Here is a 24,547-nt window from a genome sequence, read left to right as displayed (position 1 = left end):
TTTTTTTTTTTTTTTTTTTTTAATTTTTTTTTTTTCAACGTTTATTTATTTTGGGAACAGAGAGAGACAGAGCATGAACGGGGGAGGGGCAGAGAGAGAGGGAGACACAGAATCGGAAACAGGCTCCAGGCTCTGAGCCATCAGCCCAGAGCCCGACGCGGGGCTCAAACTCATGGACCGCGAGATTGTGACCTGGCTGAAGTCGGACGCTTAACAGACTGCGCCACCCAGGCGCCCCTCATGAGGCCTTTCTGAATGGATCTGCTTTCAGTATCATCAGAAGGCTTGAATGCACATGGTGCCAGTCAGGCTTGAACAACACTGCAAGTTGAATCCACCTTCTTTGGCACTGGGGCCTTCTGAACACCCAGGGTTTCTGCCTTTTCCTCTATCCATCTACCAGAAGTAACCTCCTGGATTGAATCCTAACTAAAATGCTCCAGATTATTAATTTGAAAGACAAAAATCTTTAACGCATCCCTGATGAAACTATATGGGTTGTGACGGAGGCTGACAGTATGGCCCCCCTGGAAGGCATAAGGGATTTCACAGTCTCCTTCCTTGAGCTGACTTGAGAGGTCATGGAAGGCAGGTTTGGAAGCCACGAGTAGATTAGACTAGTGCATTTGGTCCAAGAGAAGGTGTAGGAAGAGAGGAGCTCAGAGAGGTAAGAGCCTTCCTTGCAATGCCCAAGTGTTTGATATAATTTTCCCTATGGACAATGGAAGCCAGTGAAGGTGAAAAGCAAGGAAGAGGTTTCCATAAGAGCCCAGGTAGAACTCTGACTTGAAAATCAGGGTGGAGGGAATACACCAGTTACCATGAGTCTAACCAAAGAAATGCTAACCCAGACCTTCAGAGCTGCGCTATCTCTTCTATGAGAAATGTCTGCTGTTACTTCTCATTTGGCCTGGCTGATGCCTTTACCACTTAGTTACCCTCCCCCATTTTAATTGTGACTTACTAATAAAAATTTTCCTGTTCTTCTGTCTTCCTGTCTTAGTCCCACTTCTAAATTCTCCTCGTTCTGGCCCATCTCCTCCTGCAAAAAAGTCTGGAACTTATTCCTGCTCTACACCTGCACTTAGCTCACATTCCAGATTCCTTTGGTTCACTGTTATCTTACCAAGTGCCCCATATACATAACCGCACTAACTGCCTTTCCTCTCATTAGGCACCTATGTCAGCAGATGTATACCAAAGTTTACGATGTGCCTGGATCACAAAAGCTGGAAGTCTCCTCTATGGGATGCAATGGTCCAAGGGTGTCACCTTCCAGATCAGAGATTCCCCTGGTGATATTTGCATTTTACTGGGAGACAATGGATTGCAACTCTAATAGTGACGTATCATGCATTAGTGAACACGATAGCATGGATAGTTCTGGTGTTTTGGCCTTATTTGTGGCACAGATTTGGGGATTTTATCTGTAAATTAGCATTTCTTTTAGGTTCCTTGAGAACATGGTCCTATTAGTTCAAATGAGGATAGACTATCATTTTCTTTATTTAAAAAATGCTAAAATTGTCATTGTGGAAACGATGAGTAGATATTCAACAATTGATTGTGTAATACTATTTAACAATCTGTCTAGAATTGTTCTGGGTACTACCAGGACCACACATAATATAAATTCCCAGGGATAATTACTATGCATATTTTTACCTGGTTGAGGTCATGATGCAGCTAGGTATTCTGATTCTATCACTTAATGTGATAGAATTATTTCATAATTATTTTCTGTGATTAAAATATATTCATAGACATTATTTTCAACAATTGCAGAATATGCTATAATATATATGGCCAGTTGTTCTCTGTAGACATTTAAATCTCTTAACTTTGAACAGGGCTACTTTGTATTTAAATTGCTAACTGTATTGCCATAGGATGTGTACATAGCCCTAAATTAACTAATGGGATTGTTATTAGTCAAATAACCCCAAACCAATTTCAAATATGTATTTTAATATACATGCAGTATTCTACCGGGGTTGCCCAATTTTAAGATGTCAGATGTTTTAATCTCTGAATATGTTTTACAGATTTTGTCAATATGGATTATGTTGAAACCAGTTATTTTGAGTTTAATTTTTAGTCTTAAATTACAGAATGACTCAGAATCACTAGATAATGCACTGAAGGTGAGATATCTCCTAAAGCTCCCAGGCATTGTATTCTGAATTTAATTAATTTAGAAATTAGCCAATTTACTTATATACCTATCCCCATAGTAGAGTAAATGCACTTTAATAGAGAGATAAGACCTCTTTCTCCTCCCAGCACAGTGCCTGACACATAGTAGGAATTCAGTTGAACTACATATTAATTCTGATACCAAAAGCATGGCTCTCATTAATGTTGTACTTTCTACTGGCTTCATTCAGTTCTTATTTTGCAGAATATATTAAAACTAGAGGGAGTTGGGTCTTTTCTTATGGGTTATAGCTTTCATTCAGTTGTTGTGGCAGCTGACAACATTAAGCCAGAAAGTGCATAAATATGTAAACACCATTGCCGTTTAAAACCATTTTGTGATTTTTTAAAACTAAACAGCATTCAGAAATAAACTTTATCTTGGCTTCTGATTTTATTAATGTTTTATTCCAATATCCTTATTTTTAATAATTCTAGGGGTTATATTGGCAAAAATATCAGCATTTTGTATGATTCACAAGTTTAATGAAAAGCAAATGAAAAATAAAGAGATCTCATTTAATCGTTATATTAGTTTCCTGGAGCTGCTGTACATTTGGCTTAAAACGACACAAATTTTGGCCTTGCAATTCTGGAGGCCAGACACCTGAAATCAACAAGGGTCCCCTCCCTCTGAAGGCCACAGGGAGACTCCTTCCTTGCCCCTTGAAGTTCTCGTGGCTCTGGCCCTTCTTTGGCTGATGGCTGCTATCCTCCAGTCTCTGCCTTCTTCTTCATCTGGTCTCCTTCTCCCTTCTCTTCTCTCTGTATCTGTCTTCTGAGTATCTCTTATTATGATGTTTGCCTTTAGATTTATGGCCCTCCACATCATATGGGATGATCACATCTGGAGATCCTTAACCTAACTATATCCACAAAGACTCTTTCTCCAAAGGAGATCACATTCACAGATTCCAGGGGTTCAGATATGGGTGTATTTTTGGGGGGACCACAATTCAACCCACTCTAACCATTGTCCCATACCATTACACCTCAAATATTCCTCCACTGACAACTGGAAGCTGGATTTTGAGAGACCGGAAATTACAATCTGCATGAATATCAAACTATTTTATGCATGACTCCGTAAAAGAAAAGGATGAATAAATTCAAGATGGAGAAAGGGTGGTGGGGTGGGGGGGGGAGTGGAGGGCAGAGAAGATACTTAAAACCAAAAGTAATTTAGAAATATTTAAGAATACTGAGTAAGGAAGATTGAAATTAAAAATGGAAAGACTTCTGTTTGCCAAAAATATGTTTTTGCAGACATATAGTATTACAGACCTGCTTTATATATTTATGTAGCAATTTAATAGGAGCCAAAAATGTGGTCAATATCAATGGAACTTTTCTGTTTTAAATTGGCATGACTTTATGTGTAAACTGACCGGTTTTCACAGTTACTTAAGCGTATTTAAATTGGGAGAACTACTGAGATCCCTAAATCCCCGCTTTTTTCATTAATTTTGATACACAAAAGTCTATCTGTACTGTGCTATGTGGTCAGAAATGGAGCCCACACCAGTTACTTGAAAATGTGATGAAGGAATCAAGTTAGTTCTCCTACATATATTTCTAAATATTAGTGAAGTTTTCACACTGTCCCTTTTAATAATCTGCAGAAAGTGTTGTTATTGAAGGGGATTTCTCTTCATTGGAAATGTTGGGGAGGCATTAAAACCTCATATAAAATGCTGAAAAAAACATCCTGAAGTGGACTTCCCTAGTTTGAATTCTTGCTATGAATACGTGCAGAATCTTAAGAGAGCTCTCCTCTCTCTGCTGCTTACTGCCCCTCCATCACCTCCCCCCCCCAACCCTTCCTCTGGCTCCATAATGATAGCTGGTCTTTTAATCTTAGGGCCAATGAGTCATTCTTTAACTGTGCAGTAAAAACCCTGGATCTTTTCTGGCTGCAGAAACCATAACCTGGTTCTCTCCTTCTCCCTCAGGGACATCTCCCCTTGAACTGTCCTTCACTGCCCCCCTCAGACTTTATCCTCCTGTGCCTGGCATTCCTGGAGTTCTTGTTACAAAGCTGCGATTATAAGGAGCATAAACTCACTGAGGCTAGCTGGAATAAAGAGTGAGGGCATTTTGTGGCCAGGTTCTGGGGCTCCCTCTGGAAGGAAATGCACTTGGCAGGAATTGACCCTGGGATTCAGGAAGCGCTCAGTTAGCTGGAAGGTGGTCTCAGTGTTAATACTCCTCTGATCGTCTGTATCTGTTTCTTTATATCTACTTGGCTCCTTCTTTCTCAAATTTTTCGTTTTCTTCATTACACTTTGAAAACTGGCCTCTGTAGCAGAATCTTGGTTTATGTGACTTTTGACACCATTACCTGTGATGGCAGCTCCCAGCCCAACTCCATGTTACACATTCTCACACTGTGCCTCCCGATGTTTTTTATTGGCAGACTGTGAATCAGGTGTTTAAAACTTGTTCCCTCCCATCTGCCCCATGGTGTTCTGCACTGCTCCTGCTGGGGGAGTTGTTTAGCTTGAGGGGCTTCCGTCTCTCCATTCTGCTTTTCACAAACCTCCATGCACTGTGCTTTGCTCTCAATCACTCCCACACATTTTTCTCCAATTACGTCGGTGTTGATATATCAGATGATTTTGCTATCCACCCCTGCAAATTTATTATTGTGACTTTTTTATACTCTGCACCTACAGTATGCATTTGTTTAAAACAAACTCTTTTTCTTCTTTTTTAAATTCTTTTTAATATATTTTTTCTTTAACATTTATTCGCTTTTTGAGGACAGAGTGCAAGCAGGACAGGAACAGAGAGAGAGAGGGAGACACAGAATCTGAAGCAGGCTCCAGACTCTAAGCTATCAGCACAGAGCCCAATGCAGGGCTTGAACTCACGAACCATGAGATGAGCCGAAGTCAGACACTTAACTGACTGAGCCACCCAGGTGCCCCTCTTCTACTTCTTATGCTCATTAAGTTTTAGAATATATGGTTCAGAGTGATTCCATCGATTGACCTAATTGGTCAGATTGCTATTTTGTACTGAGACAATAAAAAACTCTTCCTTTGGGGTGCCTTGGTGGCCCACTCGGTTGAGTGTCTGATTCTTGATTTTGGCCCAGGTCATGGTCCTGGGGTTGTGGGACTGAGCCCTGTGCTGGGCTCCACGCAGAGCATGGAGCCTGCTTCTCCCTCTCTGCCCTTCTGCCCACAACCCCTTCTCTCTCAAACAAACAAAAAATAAATTAAAAAAAAAAATCTCTCTTTGATATGTTAAAATGTACCAAATCAAGGTCTTTATCACATACCAGTATGCCAGATTTCTACCACATGCTACCTTCCATCAGTTGTTCCCCAGAAAGTTAAGTTGTGAAGACAGTTGTCAGTTCTGCAGGGATCAGATTTCTGCTGCTCTGTGGGGACCAGAAAGTGGAAAATTTGCCAAAAAGAACTTCATATTTTAGCTCCTTCATCTCTCTGGTGAGCACCATTGATGGGCAGCAGACTCACCGCTCCCGCAGGACACCGTCCTGACTAAAATCGTCCTCCAGCAGCTGACACTAAGGTGGAAGCCGACCCTGATACGGGACTCTTCAGAAGATTCTCTCCAGTTCAGTTCCTCACAATGACGGGTGCTAAAGATGGCACCGGGCTCTTTTCCTCTGGCTTCAATCTTCTTGCCTGAGAATAGCCTGAAAGAGTTACATGGAAGCATTACCAGCAGCAAGGACAAAGTTAGCCCAGGCATTGCCTTATACAAATTTTAGAAATCATCCCTTGTTGTACAGATTACAAATTTTTTATAATTTACACATTTATAGTAGAACAAGATTTTGCAACTATCTGCTAGAGAATTGTCATAATAAGTATAAAAATTGACAGTGGTTATGTTGAGGCACTCTTGTGCAGTCTACAACCTGCCTGATATTACCTAGCAGCCCCAGAGCACTTTATTACTTAATCCCCAGAAATGCACCAATGGTTTTTCTGTAAGCAGATTTAGATAATAAGGATAGAGGTGTTACCAGTGGGAGAGTGTGCATTGTACGAATGGAGGTCTGGGTCCTTGGATTCCCCACGAGAAGATTTATGTGGGGTTCCATGCTCAGAATAGAGATAGAAGGAAATGGCAAACACAAAGCAGTTTATTAAAGCAAAAGCACACTCTCAAGGTGGGATAGAGGAGGAGGTTCCTAGGTGGAACCAGCCCCTAGGTTGTTTTGGAATTGGCTGGGTCTTTCTGGGTTGGGAGGAGCTATAATGAAGAGTGGGGTAGTCTCTAATGGAGGCTGCTTCCAATCATTTGGGGGCCTCCTCCCACAGGTTGCGAGGGGGAGTTTTTGTATCAGGTTTGTATCAGAACTGTCAGGTCAAGGTAGCCTTTCTCCATGGGGTTGCTGTACCTGCCATGAAAATTCATTATAATGAGTTTAGGGGATACCTGACAGGTGGAAGAGAAGAGCACGTGTTCTGCACCTGTGGCTCTTGATCTGTCAGCCACAGGTCAGGATGTTGTACCCCCACGTCTTTGATATGTAGTTTATTCATCACCCTGCCTGCCTCCAGCTCGGGTCTCTATCATTCCCCTTCAAGGACATGGGACTCTACCTCAGGGCATTCCTTTCACTGCTCATGTCTGGCTTCTGCCTAACAGAGGCAACAATAATACCCCAGTAGACAGTGCACTTAAAAACAGAGGTGCCCTTAACGATTTCACTAAATTCCCATTGAATTACATAGAGAAGGTAGTCAATAAAAAGACTATCTTTGGAACATGTTTTCATATATCACTGAATACACTGTTCTTCCATTCCAAGAGTTTGTAATCAAAGAATCAGAAAAACTCAAATATAAAAAGGCAAACAGAAAGGATTACTTTGGATTGCTTTCTATACAGTTGGGTGAACCACCATAAATAAAAACCTTTATTATAGGAAAAAGGGGTATTTGGAGTCTCAGAGGTAAACAAAGAGAGTTGAGAGATTTTTTTTTGAAACTATTTTTAAGAGGTTTCATTTTTCACAAGGAAATAAATAAGTTTGATTTTGTTGTCTTATGTTTATTGAAAGAGTGGTCTGACTTGGCAGGTTATTTTAGCTGGGTGTAAACGGTTGTCAGTGATCTGTAATGTGCAAGGTTTGTCATTACTTCTTTATAGAAGTTGCTTTCCCTGCTTCTTCTTCACATTATTCCTGGATGATAGGGATTTTCTCTCTGTCTCACGTGGTAGGGAAGCTCAGAGCATGTGACAGGGCAGAATTTCAAGCTAAGTCCTTTTAACTACAAGCCTGTGTCTTTCCCATTATTAGACTCAGCTGAATAATGATAATGGTAAAGTTGTTACTGTGTATTATGGATTGGATAGTGTCCCCTAAAAATTCATAGTATTTAAAAGAATTTCTACTTACTTCCATTATTAGATTGAAGTTATAACTCTCAGCACTCTAGAATGTGACCTTGTGTGGAAACAGGGTCTTACACAAGTAGTCAATTTAAAATGAGGTCATTAGGATGGGCCCTAATCCAGTATGAGTGGTGTCCTTATTAAAAAAAAAAAAAAAAAAAAAAAAAAAGAGGAATGTGGACAGACACACACGGGGAGAACTCCATGTGAAGATAAAGGCAGAGATGTGGTAATGCATCTACAGGCCAAAGAATGCCAAAGATGTCAGCAAACCACTGCAAGCTGGGAGAAAGACATGGGACACATTCTCCCCCACAGCCCTCAGAGGGGACTAGTGCTGCCCACACCTTGATCTCTGACTTCTGACCTCCACAACTGTGAGAAAGCACTTTCTGTTGTTTAAGCCACTAGTTTGTAGTACTTTGTTTCTGCCATTCTAGCAAGCTAATACACCATGTATCTTAACTCACATGCTTAGAAGCCAAGGATAAATATCCTGAAACCCATGTTGGGTGTCTGCATACAATGTGAGATGCATTTGGGCTCCACTGTGGGTTTGGAAAAGGAAACCATCAGCCTGGGATAAGCAAATCTTATTCAGTGAAAACCAGCTTGGCTTAGCTCAGCGGGGAGACCCTGAGGCCAGGTAAATGCAAGTGCCTGAAAAACTGAAAAAGCCCTTATGATGTTGTTCATTTAGCTGGGGTTTCGCTTTATGCCTAATAATTTTGTTTCTCCCTTTTACTGGAATAGACAAAGTTCACTGAACTTTATGTACTTTGATTAAACTCCAACTTGGATATTTACAACCTTCCTCAGCTTGCTGACCTCGCTGGCCCTGTCTGTTGGATTTTTCATGTCTTGGTAATTCAGTTATTCCTCCATGATACACTCACAGCCAATGAATGGGGAAGGTGAAAGAGAAAGAAAACGGGGAGGGGGTAGGCTTAGGAAAATGGTGTGCTGAGTAGGGGGATAATTTATCTTTGTTATGTATGTGGCAGTTTGGGTCTTAAGGAGAATAGAAGATGTGTGGATGAACACAGGATTCTTTTCCTGGAAACTAACAGAAGTGACTACACAATGATCTGATAATTCTATGAATCTCCTTGAAATATTTATACACACAACTTAAATAATGACTAGATGCTCAGTCTCTCTCCTGCATGTTAACCACAAGGCCAAATGGTAATCAATACCTTTCAATGCAAAGGGCTTATTGATCTTATCTGTTCTGACCCAAACAAGGCTTGGGTATTTTCAAGGTAATATTCAGCCCCAGCTACTATATCTATATGAACGGAAGGGTCCTCCTCATAGTGTTGAAGGGTGTTTCTGTGAATAAAAGTTTGTGGTCGACCTTGAGTTAGTTACATAATTCTTCCAGTTCATCCATCTCTCTCAGGAGGACAGAGCATGCTCTTCACACCCCAGCCTGGGTACCCTCCACACCCCTTTCAAAAGCTTTAATATTTGAGCCTGAACTGTTGGTTCCTGAAGTAAGAAATGCCCTTCCTAGCTGAACTAATACACTGTCTAAATTATTAACTGGTTTCTCATAGCTGATAATAACAGTACCAACAGCAGTGACAGCAATAGCAGCCAACATATCGGCAGGCATACTGCTAAGTATTCATTTCTCTCATTTAGCATTTCAAGTGGAATAGTAGGAATGGTGCCTCCTATCATCTCAAGACCAGGTAAATAAATCTACCTTTTAAATATTTCTGTCCCAGGCTCTGGGTTAGGCGTTTTCACATGTGATTTAAAGCTTTGATCCTATCTTCCTGGGCTTAACTTTGAGGCTGACGATTCATAATTTTTTGGTCTGCTTTCTCCTCACACCTTTCTGGTGACATTTTTGATGAATCGAGTTGCCTTTCCCCTTATGTGATCTAATTTTGTTATGTGTTTTCTGAGCTTCCTCCCCCCAGATTCTTATTTATTGGATTCCCTTGCCAGGTTTGAATAATCATTTACAAATCTTATATTAAGGAATTGTAATATCTCATGTTCCTTTTGCCATACAAAAACTCTTTGGCGTAAGTAGTATAATCCCAACTTTAGTCTTTAAATCATTACAGTGCGTACGTTCTTCTGGCATTGAGGTCCCTTGACATGCAGCTCCCTCTCCCTGTTGCCCTCATCCCCACACCCACCACCTCCTCCATCAGACTAGTGCATGTCCATTCTTAGCTCTTGTCTTGGATGCTCCATTTCTCAGAATTTCCCTGACCCCTGTGTCTGAACTGGGGGACCTTGACAGATGTTCCCGTGTACTTGGCCTACCCTGGCCCAATCTCACTATTTTGTAATTGTGTATTTACTGTGTGAACACCTTTCATAAACAATTCACAGGCAAGCACTGGATTTAGTTCACTAGTGCCTCATACAGTGTCTGAATTCTAAAACTCAAGTCCAAATATTTGTTGAAAACGTGAGTAAAAGAGGCATGTCTTCATCCTCACATTTACCCAATTGTGTGATTGCTTGTGTGAATCACCCATTATACAGAGGGCATCTCTCCAAAGAAGGCAGAGACCTTTCTAACTTGCCTTTGTGTGCTGAGTGCCCAGTACAAGACCTGGTCACAAATACATGATAAATGAAGGAATAAGCAAATGGAGACCTAAAGCCCTGATAAGAATCTTAGACATCTTTCACCATGATTCTTGGTAGTCCGAGCTCAAAAGGAAGGATAATCTGTGATGTTTGGCTTACTTCTTGGTTTCTTCCTACCCTTAATGATTTTTGGATAATGCACAGAAATTTTACTTCTCAATATTTATAGCATCAAGGTTCTTAGTAGTACTTTGTTTAGTTCCATGGATAGGAAGATGACTTAAAAAAAAATCCCCATGATAGGAAAGATGAGTAAATTGTCTGTTAGTTTATATTTGTTCCAGAAAATTCCTGAAACAGGTGGTAGAACTAATATTTTTATGATACTGAATCCTGCTGGCTTTATCTATCCGTGTATCTGTGATGCTGCGCTAACTCAATGTGAAAGATGAATATAATTTATGTGTGGTTGTAAACAGCAGCAGCTCCCTGGATACTCCAGATACATTTTATAGAGTCGAAACATGCTTGGTTTTTGTTTGTAATTAAAACTGCAGGAATTTTTTTATTAACTATTGCTCACAGTTCAGTGGTTCCCTGAATATTCCTGGGCCTCTGGTGATGACTGCTAGGCAGGTGCAGATGAATGTGAAATGATGTGCATATTTAAGCACATTTTTGATAACTGAAAGCTTCCGTGTGCTCAACTAAACTACAAACAACTTGGAATGAAGCAGTGGAACCAACAAATTCTCAAAATGCTGCTAGATGTAGGATTTTGACAGGGTCAAACTGAGTTTATTACTCAGGGCTTGAATCACTAATAAAATAAGCTTATTTGTAATTCCTCCTCAGGAAAGCTCTACTCTACTCATTCACATATTTGGTATACCATCCAAAAGTCTAGTTTCCAAAAAGCACTCATTGACTTGAATGCGGGACCAGGTCGGTCAATATCACTCAATTCGGCTGACCAGCCTCAATATTTGTCTGATTGTGTAACTTGGTTTCCATATGGAGATGACTGTAGACTCCATCCTCTGCTGGGAACTTTTTCTGCAAGACATTTAAATTATGAAAAGCACCAAGGCAGTTTTAAGCTCTGTTGCTTCCCAAGAGTGTCATTTTACATCAATCGTATAATTTAGTAGTATATATGATCCCTCCATATTCCTGGAAAATTATAGTGAGGTAGATTTAAATGGTCTTATTTGTATTTGAGTGTAATGGGCTTTGGGGGTACATTTTTAAAGTTAGAGAGCAAAGAAACTATGTCTGAAATTTGATAAATGAACATAAAAGTTAAAATAATATTTTTAAAAATTTTAAGCTTCTTAAGGGTGGGAAGTTTTCATTCATTTCATAAGTAGCTACTGAGTACTTGAGACATACTAGCCATTATGCTACATTTTGAAAATATAAAGAAAAAATAACAAAAACAGTAATAATACAGTTGTAGTTACTGTAGTTACGGAGTTCACCATGTAACTGGGCAGATCGAAACAAAGTTAGGTTATTATACCATTAAAAAAATAGTGGTATATTGTTTGAGATATGCACTTAATATAAGGGCAATATAATTAACCGAAGAGTGTAGGGGTAGGTGGTGCTGAATTTTGCATACTGAGGTGACTGAATGGAATGTTGGGGGTGGGAGTGAGAAAGATCCCTGCTGACAAATGGAAGCTGTACACCATTTTGTGTTGTAATAGCCTTAATTGTGGGTTAGTAATCCATGCTAGTAGTGGCTGGAGAGTTGTGTAGGATCAGATCTTGGAGGCCATTGTATGCCAGGTTAAGGACCTTACATTTTACTTAGGAATGAAGGAAAACCAGTGGCATGAGTCAATTTTCCCTTTAGACTACTTACTCTGGTGATTCTGCTGAAGATGGGACTGTAGCTAGCAAAATATGGGCAGGGATACCCATCAGTAGCCAGAATTAGGGCATTGGGCACTGACAGTGTGGACGAACACAAAGTTTTGGAGACAACACGAAAGTTACATGAGGGGTGGGAGTGCAGGAGAGAGGGACAGGAAGCAAGACTCTCAGGTTTAAACTTGGATGATGGGACCACCAACTAAGAGGATGTAGGAAGAAGAGTGAGTTCAGGGGGAAGTCAGAACCTTTTCTTGACATGCTGAATTTGACTTGTCCATAGGTCACTCAAATCAACAGGTCCAATATGTAGTTAGATATCCTAGTCTGAATATCAGGGTGAGTGTCTGGACTAAATATTTAGAGCTCTCAGGAAGTAGAAGGTAGTTGGCATCATGATAAAGGCAGAGAGCTGTCACAGGTGAGGAGTAGGGAGTACAGGTAAGAAGAACATGGAGACTGAGGATAGAAATATTCAGAACATCAACATCAAAGATACATCTATATATCTAGCCATTCTCAGTGTCTAACAAAATGATACCTATGGAGTTTTCAATAAGCAAAAATGAATAAATTATTGATAAATAAGTTCTGAGTATGTGAATGAAAGTTAAAAGGTATAATTAGGTAAACAAATTGTAAGGTAGAGGTTTTCACCCCTGAGTATATGAGTGGAATCACTGAAAGGCCTACAAAATTATCAGTGACCGCACTTCATTCCCCAGAGTACTGACCTAATTGTTCTAGTGTGGGGCCGACACATAGGTGCATGCACGTGTGAGTGTATTTTTACATCTGTAAGTGACTCCGACATGCAGCCAGCGTGTAGAACTAATGCTTTAGAGGAAATAAGAAGTCATTTGGGAAGGGCAAGGAGGAGATGGAAGTCCTGACTGGGAAATGGAAAAGTAGCCAAGAAAAAAACAAGGAGTGTTGTAGTTTTGGAAAATGGGAAAATTACAATTAGAAAGAACATATTCCATAAGAAAGAAGGCAAAGATTTTGAGGAAAACTGGGGAGCTGGATTAAAAGGAGGAACTAGTATGGAAATAGGCCCATGTTCCTCGATGCATCAGGCCATGTAGATGTAGCTTTATGTCCTCTTTGATATGCATATAATAGGTACTTTAAACCAGAAAGTCAAGGACCTAGTCATGACTGACTAGAACCCACAACATTTCCAGGGACTAAATTAGTCTCCAGTTGTAAAGTAGAAGACATTGGAAGCAGTCTTCCCCATCGTGGGTCCTGAAGGGTACCAAACGTGGTCTTTTCCTATAAGATATTGGTATGTGTACAGGTGTGTGTACAGGGATTGACAGCAGGGGGCCAGGTTGCCAGGAATTGCACACAGGGCACCTAATTTCTTTTCATATTTTTAGTAATAGACAAGTGTCACCATGTGAACAGTAGCTACCATTCTTAGTGAGGGAATTTGTTGGAGATAAGGTTGAAGGTGTCTTTGCTGAGGATTTGATTGAGATGCTTCCAGTATTTTCCAAATAGGGGAACTGTTCTAATCAAAGCATAATTTAGGTGACCTGAAAGCCGTACCATAATTCAGGTTGTTAACTGAATTAACTGAACGTTAATTACAGTTTCAAGATTCTCTTGTTGCAGAACAAGTCCCTAGACGTTCTCTGTAAAAGAAAAGTAATTTTGTATGATACACATTTCGTTCATTGTTCAACATTAGAGTTCTTTGGAAAATGAGAACACACACACAGAGAGAGAGAGAGAGAGAGAGAGAGAGAGAGAGAGAGAACCCGAGCAAGTGAACATGAGGGTCAGTGGGGTTGGGAGAGAGAGAGCGAGCCACATGAATGTATGAGCAAGCGCAAAAGCATACATTCCAATTGTTTCGACTCTCTAGAAAACACTTTGGTCCACTTGGCTGTGGCATACTTCAGAAATATGTGGATTACTCAGTATAGTTAATTATCAGTTTTGAATATTAGAAACTGCCTTAAGACTATGGTATAGAGCAGGAACACCTTGTGTTCTCTGTTGACCTTCCATGATGAGTCTCTCACAAGTACCAGAGCATTAGGATCTGCCCCCTGGTATGTTCTTTTGCTGACAGTTCTCAGGTTCATCGTTATCCCATGCCTGAGACTAACTTGGTGCTTACATACTTGGCATTTCTGCCTCACATTGTGAGGCTGATACCTGAAAGGGAGAATCAGTCTGAGATGACAGGATATAAGATATCATGGCAGTGATGTCTGAACCCAGAGAAATGGCTTCTCTTGGAGCTTAGGATAGATACCGCTCTCAGGCACAGGCCATTTGCAGAAGAATTATGATGATAAGCTTTATGAATGACTGCTATAGCTAAGAAGCTGTTTTTCCTCAGAAATCCTAGAATTCCTGACTCTCATACATGCCTGGAAGCTGCAAATGATTATTGGTTGCTTCATGAGCAGTAGTATGAGCTAAAACACCAAGCCTTCACTCATTCATTCATTCACTCAGTATTTGCTGGATGTCTACTATGTGTCAGTGTCTGATTAGACACTGAGGATGAAACAGTGAGCAGAATGGATCTGTTTTCATGGAGTCTGCAGACAACTGAGAACAGGTTGGTGGGTGAGGAGACTAATGAATATATAATTGTAAACTCATGTAAGTCCTCCCAAGGAAACAAATACTTACCCATGAGAATATATTGTAGAGGAGTGACCTACACTGGGGAGTCTAAAAAGGTTTCTTTGAGGAAGTGAGCCTGGAACTGATGTGTGAAGGATGGAAAATAAAGAGGAGGTAGCATGTATAAAGACCCTGTGGTAAAAGAAGTAATGAAGAGCCAGGAAACTGAGAGACCAGTGTATTGGAGTGCAGAAGGTTGGGGGAAAATTTAGGGGCAAGGCAAGAAAGATGGAGGGGGTCAGATTCTGCAAAGACTTGAGCGTCTTCTTAAAACCTATGAGAAGGTATTGAATGGTTTTAAGTGGAGGAGAGTGACACAGAATTTTGATTTGAAAAAATCACTCTGGCCATTAAATGGTGAACAGACTGGGGAGAAGAGCATAGTAAGTAAGAGAAGACCAGCTAATGAGCTGCTGTGGAATTTTAGGCAAGAGAAGGCAGCATTCAAGGATACCCAAGTAATGGGGGACATAGAAGGGTCTAATTCCCAAAATATCTAGGGATAAAATTTATGGCGTTGTTGATTGGATTTAGGTTGGGGAAAGGGAGGAACCAGGAACGACCCCTAGTCTTCCATCAGGCATAACTGTATAAATAGTGGTTTCTTTGAGAGAGAACTACCTGGAAGAGTGGGACTAGGTTTGTTGTTGCTGCTTTGGCACAGGTACACAGTGCCAACCATGAGTTTGTTTTGGACGTCTTTAGTCTGAGTATCGTTGGGAGACCTAAGAACAGATGTTCTGCAAATATAGCCTCAAAGCTGACCTGTGAAATTCCTTCCTGGTGCCCTTTCCTACAAGACTTCCAGAAGTAGCTGTGCAGTGCCCCCTGGTGGAACTTGCCATTTTGTAGCTTATCTCTACTCCACCTGATGATGGCTGAGGATGGGCTTGTACTACCAAGAACAGTGTACCATTACATGAATTTGGTTCATCCCTAGACTAGAGGATGATATTGTCCTCTATCTCCAAATCTGTATGCATATTATGCCCAGTTCATCCTACCACAAGAGCCACTGGTAGGATGGCTGTGTGACTTGGCCAGTGTGATTTCTCTAGGTCAATATTTCCTCCTGTGTAATGGAAACAGCTGAGCTAGATGGTCTCTAAGAGTCCTTCTGGGTCTAGAATATCATTGATTCTAATTGCTAATCTTTATCTTCTGTAATCAAACAGTTTGGAGAATGAAGATAAGTATGTTTTAGATACAGAGGATAATCTTTGGCCAGTTTGTAATCTCATTTGGTTTGTTTACACAGGGGGACCTTAAATTACAGATCCTTCATTTACCATTCCTTAATCAGGCTATTATCATTTCTAGCAATTTTTAAATATAGATAAATATTTCCTCATAAATGCTAATATTGATTCATGGGCCATGGTTAACTATGGTACTCTGTTGAGGATTCTGATGCACCATCTTGGCTGGAAGGATAAAGTGCCATGATTGATTGGTAATGTCTGTCATTGGTGTGGAATGGGGAATGGTATCATGTTAAGTGCCATGCCTTGTTGTCCCAGTTCTGGGATCTGGTATTTGTTTGTCCTGACAATGCATGAGCACTGTTTAGTGGCTAAGAAAGTAATTGCAGGATTGTACTTTTCACAGAGTGGTTTTGGAGCAGGAGTTTTCCACTATCTTTTATTGTGTTAAGTTCTAATGTCATTTCCAACAATTTTGTGGAATAATAAGAGATGGATGACTATGTGTCTAGTTCATTTTGTTTATCGGTTAATACTGTTTAGTGTTCCTGCAGAAAATATAAAATGCCTACTTTTCTGTTTTTAAAAGGACAATATAATGGAAATAAATATGTCCTTCTTTGTGGATTGAGAATCATGCAGCAACTCAGGGTTAATATTCTGTACTAGTGCTTGTCAACATTCATGTACATATCTATGAGCTGGGGATTTTGTTAAAATTCAGATTCCTGGAGTCTACCCCCAGAGTTTCTGATTCAGTGGGTCTGCGTGGGGCCAGAGATTCTGACAGACTGCTTGTCCGAGGCCACACATAAAATAGCAAATGTCTAAACAGCACTCATAATTGCATACAAAGATGGAGGTAGATAAGTTAGAGGAACTGAATGTTTGGTAGTTAGCCATACCCTCAAACTGATTTCTTTTGACAAACAGTACTGCTCCCTAAATTCTCGGTATGAATTATAAGACTTGCTTCTTTTTTCCTAAGAGTATAATGCGGTAAAAAATACCAGTTGATTGAGGTCTTTGGTTAATTGCATTCTGGACAATTAATGTTTTATTGAGCTCCTAGAATGCTCAATATGTACCATAAAATGTAGTTACTTAATTGTAGTTTTCCTTTTAAATTTGTAATTGTTTTGTTTAACTATAAAAAATGATACTTACTCATTGTTAGAAATTCCGACAATGCAGAAATACATAAAATAGAAGGTGAAATAGTACCCTCTCCAAGTCCTAGCCCTCACTTTAATAACATCATTAATCAGTGTGAACAGTTTGGACTTTTCCTGTGCTTGTGTAAATCTTGTCTGTCTATATAAACATAAACAACAGCATAAACAACAGATAAAGATTTTAGAGGGAAAAACAAACATAGGTTTTTTCCTTTCTAAAAGTGGGAATTAGGTTTTAAGTCCTGCAGGATGAGATTCAAAGGAGCCCAAAGCGAGATTTCCTCTCTCCTTTCTCTTCCATATTTCTGTTCTTTGCTTTTTGACACTTATAATATTGAAACATATTTCCAAATAAGTGCATAAACCGTTTGCTTGCCAGTGTTTTAGTTGTGTTCAGCTGGTTCCCTCGATCTGACTGTAAATCGCAATTTTTATTCTTTTATGTCTTACAAAATACCTTACACAGAGACAGGTTTGAGATGCCTGGTAAATACAGGCCTCATGAATTTTACAGACCTTTGAGCTGTCCTGATATCACAATGGATTGTTTCTTCATATCTGGGATACAGCACTAATAATGCTTGTTCATCTATCCTATACGTATTTATTGAGCACCAACTATGGGCCAGGTAGTGAACATCTATCCACATGTTCCAGACACTAGGGTTATAAAGGAGAATAAATGAGAAGGCCACTGTCCCTGCCCTGACAACCACGTAAAGATAAAGAGCCTGGGGTGCTTTACTAGAATTTTACTGTGGAAATATAAAACCTGGTATTTTGTAGGTTTTTAAGAAGAGAAGGAGAGAATCCTGGTAACTTTCCTCCTTCGTTTGACAAGAAAGAATGAGGCCATCACTGGCCTTGAGATTTCTTCCCCAGCATTGGCCAGAATCCAGTTTGGTGAAATACATCTGGAGGTCAGATGCAGGGTGGGGCAGTCTGGAGAATAATTCTCTCTCTCTGAGTGCTTCAAAGGACATGCAAGGGCAAGACTAAGAAGTTGTTGTTATATTGAATCCAGAGAGATACACATATCGGGATTTACAGGAATAGTGGTAAGCTTTATTAATTTATTTGTTAGGGCGATGGAGTGTGAAATAATGTTTTTTGACCAATGCAAGGGTGGAATATGAATTCATTCTGCAGATTCAACAAGGTTATATGTAAACCCTATTTTGCGTTAGACACCTTTGACATATTATGTAAATAGAGTTCTCTTTATACAAAACTACAATTATCTACGAGGCAGCTCTTAATAGCATGGTTACTTATCTGGACATTGAGAGCACCAGGATTTATTCTTCTGTGGCATAAGTTACTTTGTTATTCGGATTTCTTATATAGCCCATTTATTGAAATAATTAGAAACAAATTACTCACACCCGCATTGGTAGGATAAGCTCCTTAGCAAATCACCACTGCACAGTCATTCCAGACAGGGCTTCTGAAAAAATACCCTTACAAACTTTTATCAGGAGGCGTGAAGACTATATAGGTTTTAAATTTAATACTTGATAATCTTCTGACAACCGTTGAGCCGCACTTAATGAGCTTAGGCTCTCTGCAATTAAGATGTTCTGAATCGGGGTGAGATAGAATGGAGGGAGGTTTTGTTCTTTTCAATTAATTTCCTCGGTGGCACACACGCTGCTTTCCTGTGATACCCTTTCCCGGCTGTGGGCCTCTCCCTGTGCCGGGACGAGGAGGCCTGGGGAGGAAGGTCGGCCAGGTTAATTACACCTGCCACTCTTGGGGCCCCAGCCCCAAGCTGTGATTTGTATGCTCTGGAGGGAAGACACCCCTTCCGGTCTGACTTTATGCAATTGGATGCAAAAATTGGCAGATGGGAGCTAAGAAGTTGGATTCAGATTCTCCAAACTGTTTATTCTGTGAAAATTTGGAAGTTTACATAAGAATTCAGATAGGTTTGTATCTGAAATTGATCTGGAAAGCAGAAGAAAACCTCTCCGAGTGTATCATTTTGATACTAACATTAGATTTTTTCAGTTCTACTGACATGCCTTCCCACTTTGGTTAAGTTCCCATTTTTCCAAACATCAGTCATTTCAGTATAATCTTTCTGATCTCTATATGTAAGACCGGCACCATCATTCACTTATAGCTTTTTTATTTATATTATCTGTACAATTGTTCTTTATATTTTTTCTTGATATAACTAGAAGCACGAAAATTAATGAAATCATGAGGTTGATCTCATCATAAAACTATTATAAAAAGTTAGTTTTATTTATTTATATGTTTTTTCTGATAAACACTGAAATAAATACATAGCTATTAAGATACAAATATATTCTTCTGTGAGCTGCTTGCAGGCATCCCACAAACCCCCCTGGGGTACATATAACGACACATCCTGAGAAACCCTGGGTTTGCCCAAGGTTGGCTTCCCTGTGATTGTTGACTTTCAGGGCAGTTTGTAAAAGCAACCACTGGCACAGGCCGACGTCCTGCTTCCTGCCTGGGTCAGAGCTTGCACTTGACTTGTGGTACCAAGGCTGGTTTGGGGCCTTTAGCTTTGCTGGCCCCTTCACTCATCCTGGCCAGCTGTACGTCCCTCGTTGTTACCCTGCTTTCCATCTGCCCTTAAGTCAGCTGTCTTTATACGTCATATGCACTCCTTGGAACACTCAGAATGTTGCCTTCAGTCTAACGCTCACACTGCTTTGCACATAGTAGGTGGTCTGTGAATTATTTCTGAGTAAATAAGGGGGGGCACTGGATGTCTGGCCAGGTAGATTTTGAAGTTGCTCTGTAACCCCGTTTTCTAACTTCCTTTGTTCGACCTCAAGGTTCTTCATGTGAAATACTTCGGTTGAGTGTTTTCCCTTTGCTTTTCCTCCCAGTTTTGATCCAGGTAAAGAATGATAATGGGAATAATTTATTTCCTACTTGTCTAGTGAATTTTAAATAGTGTACTTGGTGGCAAAGGCTTTGCTGCAGCATTTACTAAGAATTTAAGAAGGTTGCTGTAACATTTCTACTGTATTTATTAAAGTTGTGTGCTTTTAAAAATTCACTGACAGACTTATTACATTTAAAGTTTGGCTGATCTCAAATAATTTATATTAAGCTTTGGAATTAATAGTCATTACTGTTATTAATAGTATTAGTTGTAGTCATGGTAATTTGGAATTAATAGTACTGTTGGATTTTGTGGCAGATTTTCTATTTTGATTATTAGTTTGGCAGAGTTAAGCTAAAGTACGCAATAATAGAGATATATCAGTTTCCAGTGGATAGTTGTAGGTGAATGAGAAAGTCTGGTGTATAGGAACAGATTTTGGTGACTCAGAAATGCAGGATGAGGCACTGTATGATTTTTTTTTAATTTGTTTCATTTCCTTGATACCTTTACTCAGGAACTCCTAAACATTATGTCTGATAGCTAATGTATTTCTGCCCATGCTGCCAGATGAACAGTTCCCAGAATTGATTTCAGGCCTCCCTATAGAGCTGTGAGGTTGGGTGTGCTTGTCCAAAAAGAATCCAAGTTCTCTACAGGAATGGGACATATCAGTGACAACCTGGCCTCTATTTCAGACAGACATCCCCAGCGATAGCTAGTGCTACTACTATAGACTGGCTCATGACAGTGCTGTTCTGCCTTTCATATCTGTAGCCTCGGAGTGGTGAAGATAGGAAATGACAAAAGATGAGATTGGGAAGATATGCGAGGCCTAAATGCTATGGACTTGATCCTATAGACAGTGGGAAGTCACTGGAAGGTTTGAAGCGGGAAGGTGTGTCGATCAAATCTAAGTTTTAGAATGACCACCATGGCTGCTGTTTGGAGGGTGGGTGAGAGGGGGTATGAAACAGGCAGACTGGTCAGGAAGTGTTTGCAAGGGTCTTGGTGAAGCTCAATTAAGACATAACTATAACAACATTGGCCATGAAGATGGAGAGAAAGGGATATAGTTAAAGAATATTTAGAATGTAGGCCCAAGAGAACTTGGTGGCATAGTACCCTAGCAGACAGAGAAGGAGGAAGAGTTGAAGATGATGCCCACACTCCTGGTTTGTGAGTGGTGAATAGTGACACCATATTGCAAATGGTTCTAGTTGGGTGTGAGCATGATGAGTTTCAGGTGTGAATCACCATTTATTGGAATTTGTTCCCAATTGGTAATACCAATTATATTGTCTTATAAATTATTCATTTTTGTTAGCTTTGAGTATACTGAATTTGAGATATCTTTTATAATGCATGGGGGTAATTCACTATTTCTGAAACCTATCTCTTTATATAAATTCATTCATTCATTCATTCATTCATTCATACATTCATTCACTTATCAGATGTTTGTTGTATTTATTGATGATGTGTGCCAGACTTGCGTTGAAATAAAAACTCTGATGTCTTCTATTCATTCTTATCGTACCTGTGCATGATTTCATTTATTGCCCAGTCCTTGATGGGGATCACCACACTTCCCTGAATGCCTAGCCAGGCCTTACGTCCTGGAGAGCCAACTTCCCTGACTTGGTCTTAATGGCCATCTTCTAAAGCATTCTTTTTCCTGCTTGTGTTGGTCATTTAGACATTAGACCCATTTACCTTTTTACATTTCTGTTTTCATTTACATGCCTACTGTGAAAAATATTGGCTTTCAGGTTGTTATCCATTTTTCCAGATATTTAAATATATGCTAGTAGATTCATTTCATCTGGCTCATTTCATAGTTTTGGCCAACTCTGGCCTAATTTTGTCTTTTTACAACATGACTAATACCATAGAAAAAAATATATACATATATATTGGAATGTGAGAAATTAGGGTGGGTAAGCTCTAAAATGACAAAGAGGGTAATATCATGGGAACAGTATGTTTTTGAATATCTACCAATTCATATGGTAGTGGAACTGGAACAGTTCAGGTGGAACCAACAGTTCAGGTAGAATTTTCCACCTGAAAACCATCCTCTTGGGGATTTGAACCATTTCCAGAGAAACACTACTTCTCCTTACCTCCTCAGGGCTGTGGCAATACCGTAAGAAGGGCATAGGGATGGAGAGTGGCTGTATTTATGAATTTATGAATTTAGGGTTGTCCCACTTAGAAGAGTTTGAAATCCAGTTGTTGGAGGGCCCTTTGGCTTGGGGTCTATCCAAAATGGAATTGCAGGAGTCTTCTGAGTATTTATGAGCAGAGGAAAGACAGTAAATCTGGTCTTAGGCACAAAGTCTAATAAGTGTTTTCCTGAGGCTGATTACTTCTCCAGTTGTGTGGGTCTTACTGTAATGTGCTTTGGAGATGCATCTCCTTTCCCTAAAGACCAACAGCACAGAGAAAAGTAGGTCCCTTGCTTATTTTGTGATTTGTTTGCCATCTGTGTGACCTGATGTTGGCTGGAGATAGGATGGACTTGGGTGGTGGTGGTAGGAGAGGGGATGTTAAAGAAGAAAATAAGAAAGAAATTTTCAGCCATTGGATAGCAACTAGAATATGTTCAATTAAAAAAGATTTGAGGGGTGGCTGGGTGGCTCAGTCAGTTTAGTGTCCGACTTCAGCTCAGGTCACGATCTCACAGTTTGTGAGTTCAAGCCCTGCATTGGGCTCTGTGCTGACAGCCCAGAGCCTGGAGCCTGCTTCAGATTCTGTGTCTCCCTCTGTCTTTACCTCTCCCATGTTCACACTCTGTCTCTCTCTCCTTCAAAAATAAATAAACATTAAAAAAAAAAAAAGAAAGACTTGAAAGTATGGAGAAGCGAATCAGGAGGATTTATCTGGTTAGAAGGGGTCTAAGAAAGATGGGTTGGTGAAAGAATTTGGGGGTAACTATAGGTGAAGGTGCAAGTCTGGAAGAGGAGTTTACTGTTGAGGAGGAAATTGCTTCCTGAAACAGGCAGGGCAATGTACCTGGATCCAAGCAAAGCAGACTTGTCCTCCCTAAATCTAAGGAGAAGAGGAAGCCACCATCCTAGAGGGCTCTGAGAATCAAAGGCAAAACCCCATTGGTGTTTCCTAGCAACAGCATGCCCAACTGGAGAGAATATCTAGGTGATTCATCAGCCTGGGTACAGGTTACACACTAAGGCAACTCAGTGCTGTCTGGGGGAAGGAATTGCTAAGTGGAGGTGGATAACATAAAAGAAGGGAGAATCAATATGAAGGTCAAAGTCTAGGAAGTTCCTTTTCTTGGGAAAGAAAAGAAAAGTTCTTTTTCTTGGGATAGAGAATGAACAGTGTTAGACACCAGGGAATCTTCTCTCTGATCCTTCACAGGATGCATACAGAGAAGGAACAAACCCTGCCTCACAGACTAATTTCCTTTATTCCACATCTGTGATCAGGATCGCATATATGCTGCTCACTCTTTTTGATAATGGAGAGGTGTGGGAATGGGAAAACTGAGGTCCCCAAAAGAAAGGAGGAGGAAGTTCAGCCAGCACTATTGAGTTGCTGGAAACTCATTTGCTGCTAACAAGCCCATACATCCCCTCCCTGGGTTTGTGACTGATGGGGAGAAGTGGAGGATGGTTGTGGGTCAGCCTCTTGTAAGCCTTACAAGGCTTACAGATCAGGCCTTGTAAGGTAGGAGACGCCAGCCATTCAGGTTCACATGGATTATACACCTGGGAAGCACTGGTCCCCAGCCCTGCCTCAGGAATCTCACCTGGATTCTCACTTTCATATAGGGAACTAAGGCCAACGGATTTGTAGTCATTTGTTTAAACTAATAATTTGGCAGGTCCAGGATCAGACCACTTTGCTCTATAAAACAGATCTCTTTCATTTTGCTTCTAATGATGGCATCACATTTGCTAATCACTGAGATCTGTGCATGAAGTGTGTGGGGGAAGAAACTGTGTGAGTCAGTGGTACCATGGGGAGGAAGAAAAAGAGAGTTACAGACAGTGGAAATAGAAGAAAATTTCTGGGGACGCCTGCGTGGCTCAATCAGTTAGGCATTCAACTTCGGCTCAGGTCATGATTCCACGGTTTGTGGGTTCGAGCCCAGGGTTGGGCCTTGTGCTCACACCTCAGAGCCTGGAGTCTGCTTTGGATTCTGTGTGTGTGTGTGTGTGTGTGTGTGTGTGTGTGTGTGTGTTTAAAAAACTTTAAAAAAGAAAATTTCTGTTCATGAATTTGAGTTTTGTTGTTGGGAAACAAAGTTTGCTTAATTACTATTTACTATTCTGTTTCACTTTGTACCTCTTTCATTTTCTACTGGCTGAATATTATGTTTGAAAGGAGGGTGGCTATTTGAGAATGTGCAACATATTTGTTTATTTTTCTACGAAGCACATACAATGGGTTTCTATATAGTCTTTGAACCTAAGTATTATGTGCCTCTCCCCTCCCGCTGGTGTTTTCAAGCCTATTCGTATGTGACATGTGTGTGCCTATAGTCATCTATTCTTACTCCTCTAATTTAACTTAATCCCTTGACAATAAGAGCATTGTTTGCATTGGTATTGCTAAATATACTACTACATTTTGTGACTTCTAAAATAATTTATTTTAAAACCAAAATA

At 40.2% G+C, this 24,547-nt stretch overlaps 1 protein-coding gene across 7 annotated transcripts in view; it reads left to right on the top strand.

Moving 5' to 3' along the window:
* The window catches only part of NCKAP5 (NCK associated protein 5), a 983,894-nt gene that overhangs the window by 258,635 nt on the left and 700,712 nt on the right, over window positions 1–24,547 (top strand). The window contains exon 1 of one of the 7 annotated variants that reach the window (XM_040474894.1): window positions 17,896–18,102. The exons of the other annotated variants lie outside the window; for them this stretch is intronic. The gene's annotated coding sequence lies outside the window, so the exon portion shown is untranslated. Of the gene's footprint in view, window positions 1–17,895; window positions 18,103–24,547 lie in introns of those variants that run through there. 7 annotated transcript variants of the gene reach the window in all.

The sequence above is a fragment of the Herpailurus yagouaroundi genome, unplaced genomic scaffold, assembly GCF_014898765.1.
Source record: "Herpailurus yagouaroundi ecotype Mexico unplaced genomic scaffold, PumYag 140, whole genome shotgun sequence".
Taxonomy (NCBI): Eukaryota; Metazoa; Chordata; class Mammalia; order Carnivora; family Felidae; genus Herpailurus; species Herpailurus yagouaroundi.
This window is presented reverse-complemented; position numbering and strand designations above follow the sequence as displayed.